This window comes from Schistocerca cancellata, chromosome 2, assembly GCF_023864275.1.
Source record: "Schistocerca cancellata isolate TAMUIC-IGC-003103 chromosome 2, iqSchCanc2.1, whole genome shotgun sequence".
NCBI classification, from domain to species: Eukaryota; Metazoa; Arthropoda; class Insecta; order Orthoptera; family Acrididae; genus Schistocerca; species Schistocerca cancellata.
This window is the reverse complement of record NC_064627.1, coordinates 810,527,785-810,535,108: the sequence shown is the minus strand read 5'-3', so window position 1 is coordinate 810,535,108 and position 7,324 is coordinate 810,527,785. Positions and strand designations below refer to the sequence as shown.

At 38.7% G+C, this 7,324-nt stretch overlaps 1 non-coding gene across 1 annotated transcript; it reads right to left on the bottom strand.

Annotated features, from left to right (window-relative positions):
- Positions 1-257: 257 nt before the first annotated feature.
- Trnat-agu (transfer RNA threonine (anticodon AGU)) lies at positions 258-330 on the bottom strand. Its single transcript has one exon. It is a non-coding gene; the product is annotated as a tRNA-Thr (tRNA).
- Positions 331-7,324: the final 6,994 nt, after the last annotated feature.

The following is a 7,324-nucleotide window of genomic DNA, read 5'->3' as shown; positions in this document are numbered from 1 at the left end:
TACAATAAAAACACAATTCATGGAAAGCGATATTTTCCAACTCTTGCTTATAGTTCCTCTCCTTTTATTTCTAATTATAATTATTCACCATTAATAACTTAAAAGGAACAAAATAAATTTGTTCTTTATTACACACCATACTAAAACATATGTACATCAGGTACCACAAAAAATAAGATATAGATTTAAGTACAAAGGAATTATGACATTGGATGTGAGTGGCCATTGATTTAAATCAATGGGGAAGATTGAAAATTCGTGCCGGACTGGGGCTCGATCCCAAGTCTCCTGCTTACTAGGCAGATGTGCTGACCACTGCACCACCTGGACACAGCTAGGAGGAAGGAAGATTGGGTTTAACAACCAATCAACATCAAGGTCGTTAGAGACAGAGTGCAAGCTTGGACTGTGTCAAGGATGGGGAAGGAAATCAGCCATGCCCTTTCAAAAGAACCATCCTAGCATTTGCCTGGAGCAATTTAGGAAAATCATGGAAAACCTAAATCTGGATGGCCAGACTTGGGTTTGAACAATTAGCCTCCCAAATGCAAGTCCAGTGTGCTAACCACTGCACAGCCTCACTCAGTATCCAGACACAGTAATCATGGCAACTGCACACAGTATCCCAGCATTCCTTCCGTAGATCCAAATTCTCAATCTACCTACACACTATAAATGTAGTGCCCCTTGCCCATTATTCTCATTATTCATGGCATTTTGCCGATTCCTAAGAGTTTGAGCCTAGTGTCCATCAGCACTGAAGAGATCATTATTATATACGTATGAGTGTCTGTTCTTTTGGGCATATCTGGAAGAACAGACACCACACATAGATATAGATTTTGTTTTACTTCCTATTTTTGTAGAAGGTTTATATAACTTGTATTTTTTTCCCTAACATGATATATTGAATTTGTTGATAATGGAATTTAAGCTCTGTTCCCGTGCTTGATGAAAAAATTACGAATTGAAAGGGTAGGTCTTCTTGCAAAACACAACATAATTTTACGCCTAAAAAGGTTTCACCATAGTTCTGGCATCTTCAGCGGATTTTTATTGCTTTTCCAAGATAAACATAACAAATGTTGTATATCTTTCAGAAGCAGTAAAAGAAAAACCCAATGCAGAAGCCACAATTGTGGTAAAATCTACTTCGATAGCACTACAACCCGTCGTGAGCCTTGACTTCTTCAACTATCTTTCTCCACATTTCTTGGTTGTTTGCTGATCTTTTCAACCCCCGGACTCCCAGATTGTTGAGACCCCCTATTACAGTGTGAATCCATCTTCTTCTAGATCTCCCTTTTCACCTAGCTGAACAGATCACACGTTTCATCACTTTCCTTGAAATTTTATCCTCTGCCATTCTCTTCACATGTCCTAGCCATCGTATTTTCTGTGATATCACAAATTTGTTTATGCCCCTGCCTTGTATTAACACTTGCATTGTAGCATATTCTCCAGCCTCCTTCTTCCTTTATTGGACCATAGATTTTGCGTAATATTTTCCACTCGAAGGTTCTTAGTGTATTTTTGTCATGTTCCATCAGCATCCACATCTGACCCATATGTGATAACTGGGAGGACTGATGAGTTATAAATTAGCATTTTTGTTTTTCTTGTAGCATGGCTCTTTCTGAAAAGCTGCGTATTTGCGAAGTAGCTCTGTTTCCTGCTTGTATTCGTTCCCTTATAGCCTTTCCAATACTGTTATCATTTGTTATTAAAGCTCCCAAGTAGTTAAAAGAGGACACTCCTTTGAAGCATTTCCCACTGATGTTTAGGTCTTTGGGGTTCTTCTGGCCTCATATTGTGACATTATCATATATTTTGTTTTGTTTTCATTTACTATGACACCAATTTTTAAGGCTTCTGTTTCCATTGCCTGGTATGTTTCTTGGACTGTATTGATATTTCTTCTTATTATAGCAATGTCTTCAGCATGTACACATATCTGGCTGGTTTTCATAAATATGGTGCCTCTTTTGTTGATTTTATTTACTGCACTATGCAGGACTATACTGAATAGGACAGCAGAGAGACTATCACCTTGCTTCACAACTTTACTAAAGTCAAAGCTTTCATTTGTTCTGCTGTAGACCTTTACTTTTGCTCTTGTCTCTGTCATTGTCATTGTCATTGTCATTGTGAGTAGCCTTATTAGTTTAGCACATATACCAACTTCTTCCAGTACTCTGTATAGTTCTTGTCAGTTTATGCTGTCAAAGGCTACTTTGAAGTCGATGAATAGGAAATGCAGATCTATATCATATTCATGGAACATTTTCATCATTTGTCTTATCACAAATATTTGATCAACTGTTCCTCTGTCTGGTCGAAAGCCACACTGATATTCCCCTAGTATGTCTTCTGCACATTTCTATATCCTTTCATTTAATATACTTGTGAAGATCTTATAAGCTGTGCTTAGGAATATTACTCCTCTACAGTTTTCTTGTAAATGGAAATTATTACTGAACTTTTCCAATTATCTGGCATAGTTCCCTTTTCCCATATATCGGACATTAATGTGTGCAGTTCCTCACCATCAGTTTTTTTATTAATTCAGGGATTATGCTGTCTTCCCCCGGGGCTCAATTGTTGTTTTTTGACTTGAGCACAGCCTCGGAAACTTATTGTAGTGTTGACTTACTTGTCTCATTGACACCATTGACTAGTTCCAGCTCCACTCTTTCCTCCTGTGAAGCTCTCTCTTCATCTTCTTGGCTGGAGCTTAGTGTATCTTTGAAATTCTCTGCTCATCTTCCCATTATCTGCTCTTGCTCCCTTATAATTTTCCCATCTTCACTGGAATATGTCATTATTTTTCGCTGGAATCTGTTCTTACAACATGACAGAACTTTTTTATTTCACTTTGTTCCTTTAACTCTTTCAGTTCTTGAAATTTTTTCTTAGTCCACCCTCTTTTCTTTCTTTTGCACAGTTTGTTAGCTCTTCTCCTTAATTCTCTATATTGTTCCACATTATATCTGGTTTCTCTCTGTAGCACTTTTGTTCTTGCCCTGTTATTTTCCTCTATTGCGACCTGCAATCTTTGACAAACCATTCCTGGGTTCTTCTGCTTCTTCTTATGCCTATTAATTTTTCTCAGCATCTTTAATGACTTTTTCAACCCTACTCCACCTTTAGTCTACTCTTGCTGTAGTCGCTTCATTGCTCAACTTTCTGCTTAGTGTTACTTGGTATTTTTTTACTTCTCAAAGATTTTCAGTTTGTCAGTATTCCATTGCATCATCTTTCCTGTTCTGTTGCCACTTGTTATTGACAGTTTCTCTCTCAAGACTAATTTTATTGCAAAGTGGTCTGGTCACAGTTTGGTCCCCTTGCAGCTCCGTACATCAATATCTGATGTGGACTAGTGTGCAATCATTAAAATATGGTCAATCTGATTGACTACTCCATTGATTGCAGACTTCCAAGTACCCAGATGGATCCTTTTGAGTGGGGAGCAGGTACTTTTAGTAATCATATTATTCCTTCCCATGAATGGGCATAGTAAGTCCCCATTCCTGTTGTTTTCTTCATGTAGTGAATATTTTCCAGAAACTCCATACGGATGTTGATTCCTCCCTATTTTCGCAAATCTGAAATGTTTCACCATGGTTCTGGTATCTTCAGTGGTTTTTTTATTGCTTCTCTAAGATAAACACAAAAAATGTTTGTACATCTACCAGAAGCAATAAAAGAAAAACCCACTGAAGATGTCACAATAGTGGTGAAATAAGTTTGGTAAATAACACAAAATTGTGTTACTCTTTGACAGTGTCAGAGGGGAGATACATGATCTGATGATTTAAAACATTTGTGGATAAAAATCATACATCAAGATTGTAACTTTTCTTTATTGATTACCGGGTTTGCCTCATTGAATAGCCATCTTCAGATCTAAAGTACAAAATATTGCATATAAAAAGTGAACAATACGAAATACATTCATTATTTTAATTCCCATTATGCAACACATACCAATCTAAAATGTTGTTCAATGTGTGACAGTCATTATAGACCATCATATTTTTAGGGCTAAGCCACCCAAGTTTTAAAAAATATCACATAGGCACAACACGAAAAATATTAAAACATGACACAACAACAATGTGCAAAACTATGATCGATAATATGAAATATCTTACCTAAAATGAAAAATCATACCTAGTTAACTGACACCATTAATCACTAATCAAATATTGTTACAGTGCCCATATTGCCAAACGTGTACAAACAATTGAAAGCAATGATAGTTGCATTGCCCATGAGTGGATTTAAACAAGGTACCACTTCTAATATTGACAACAGGAACTAGTAACTGTCTATGTGACAGTTGTCAGCCAACTGGCGGAGGTGTAGTGTCATGGCTACATGAGAACACTGACTGCCAGATGCACTATCAACCAAATAATTTAATACAAGTTTGTCTCTAATAAGACAAAGGATGTTAATAAAATGAAATTTCTGATAATTTTACATGACATAAATGAGAGAAATTATATTCATATCAGTGTATTTGTATTAAATAAACACTGAGTATTATCTGCTTGTTAAAAAAAAAAAAGGAAATACTGAATGTCAGGAAATTACATCCAAAGGTATGACTGGAGACAATACATTATTTTAAATACAGAAAAATATAACAATATTACTGTTCAAAAATCAAATTAGTAATAAAAAAACACGCACACACACGACCACAGTCTCTAGCTGCACATGATGAGAGATGCAATGAAATGGTGGGAGTAAGGAAAAGGTTGGGGTAGGGAGGGGGAGGGATAAAGGTTAGGGGTGGGAGACAGTAAAGTGCTGCTTGTGGGAGTACACAGGGGTGAGGTGGTGAACGGTAGGGCAGCTAAGCGCAGTTGGGAGGTTAGATGGCAACAGGGGAGGGGGGTTAGCAGGAAACGAGGGAGGTAAAAAGCCTGTGGGTGCATTGGTGGAATAGAGGACTGTGTAGTGCTGGAATGGGAACAGGGAAGGGCTAGAGGGTAAGGGTAAAGACTAACAAAGGTTGAGGCCAGGAGGGTAATGGGAACAGCAGATACATTGTAGAGAAAGTTCCTACCTGCGCAATTCAGAAAAGCAGGTGTTGGTAGGAAGGATCCAGATAGCACTGTCTGTGAAGCAGTCATTAAAATAAAGAATGCTGTGTTGGGCGGCGTGCTGGGCTGGTCCAGCTGTTTCTTGGCCACAGTTTGTCGGTGGCCACTGATGTGGACTGACAGCTTGTTAGTTGACATGCCCATGTACAATGCAGCACAGTGATTACAGCTTAGCTTGTAGATCACATGACTGGTAGCCCTGCCTTTGATGGGATAGGTGATGCTTGTGACTGGAATGGTGTAGGTGGAGGTGGGAGGATGTATGGGACAGGTCTTGCATCTAGGTCTATTACAGGGATATGGGCTATGAGGCAAGGGGTTGGGAACAGGAGTTGTATAGGGACAGATGAGAATATTGTGCAGGTTTGTTGGGTGGCAGAATACCACTGCAGGAGGGGTGGGGAAGGATAGTGGGTAGGACATTCCTCATTTGAGGGCATGATAAGAGAGAGTCAAAACCCTGGCAGAGAATGTGATTCAGTTGTTCCGGTCCTGGGTGGTACTGAGTAATGAGGCGAATGCGTCTCTGTGGCCGGACGGTGGGTTTTGGGAAGTGATGAGTGAGTGGAGAGATAAGGCATGGGAGATCTGTTTTGTACAAGATTGGGAGGGTAATTACGGTCTGTGAAGGCCTCTGTGAGACCCTCAATGTATTTCGAGAGGGACCGCTCATCACTAACGATGTGATGGCCACAGGCTATATCTAGGTATGGGAGACAGCTGTCAAAGAAGAGGTATTGCTGCTGGTTGGTAGGTTTGATACGGAGAGGGGAACTGATGTAGCCACCTATGAATGTATTGAATATAAGGAAGAAATAATATTGTAACTCGAGATCTAGGTGCCAAATGCAAACAGCCAATAAATGGATATGATAACCAACCAGTAAATATGTCACTAACCAACAGAAGTATAGCTGAACTATTACGTGTTGCAGAAGATAGAAAGACAAGAATTTTATCAAAGTAACATTATACTTAGCTGTTTGTTATAGAATATAGCATGAACTGTTGGCATGTCAAAATACAATAAGCCAATAACTAATAAGCAATATTCCAGTTTGTTCTGTAACATGTTCATGAAGCCAATCACATTCGAACAGTGGAGTACAGACGCTTTAAAATACATATATAATACACATCTAGCTGAAATCTAGATATTTCATACATTGCATACCGTGTAAAGTACTTCAAGAATTTATGCTTCATATAAAGGCAGTGAATAGCTAAAAGCTACATAATGTTGTAATCTGAGGTCCGTGTCTGCATCAAACCAGTCTTCGGACTGAAGATCACAACAACATTGGAGAACCCTACTTATGCAGAAAGTCAATGACTGTGGTTTATGCATGTGGAGCACCACTCAGTTTTCTAGAGATCATGTGACAGTAACTGACTGCAATGTTTCGTGGGTGATGGATTGGTCAAGATGGTCCAGCAGCACGGCCTCCCCATTCACGGGACCTGAATCCACTGGACTCCTGGCTATGTGGACATTTAAAGTCATTATCATATGCTCAACCCATCGACAGCAATGCATGTGACAGAATCCGAATTTAGCCAGGTGTATATGAAGGAGTGAATAATTTCCCGTGTACAAGTGCTGTAGGATGCCAAGATGCATGGTAACCACATGCAGCACTGCCAATAGTGTCTACTTCTATGTAACTGGCATATGGGAATGAGGGGACAAATTGGTCAATATCTCAATAGTTATTTGTTTCCTGACATGTCATTACAAGAACTTCATTTTTAGTCTTGACCTTATTGCCTCATGTAGCTATACGTAACACCTTTTTCAAACAACCTGTGTACAGTGCATTGCACTGGTGTATTTCATTTCTTAAAGTATAAAATTTCTTTTCATTTTTAATTTGACATCTTTCAGCATTCTTTAGAGGTGCAGATGCCATCATTTTATTATTTTTCTTCCATTCCTTAGTTCTACAATGATTTCCCTTTAATTCATGGGCCATGGTGAATACTGATTTTCTTTCCTTCTTCTGAATCTGGCAAACTGGGACCATGTAGAACTTAGAGCTTCTTGGTCTTTTGTTTCCTCCATGCCCATTTCCACCATTAGGCAAGACTAGGCACCTGCATAGAGTGGCAAAATTTTAGGAGCAGTAAAGGGCGGAAAAAACTGATTTCAAATCAAAGTGTATATACAACTGAGCAAATGAGGGGAAAAATGAAAAAGAGGAAAAATTAAA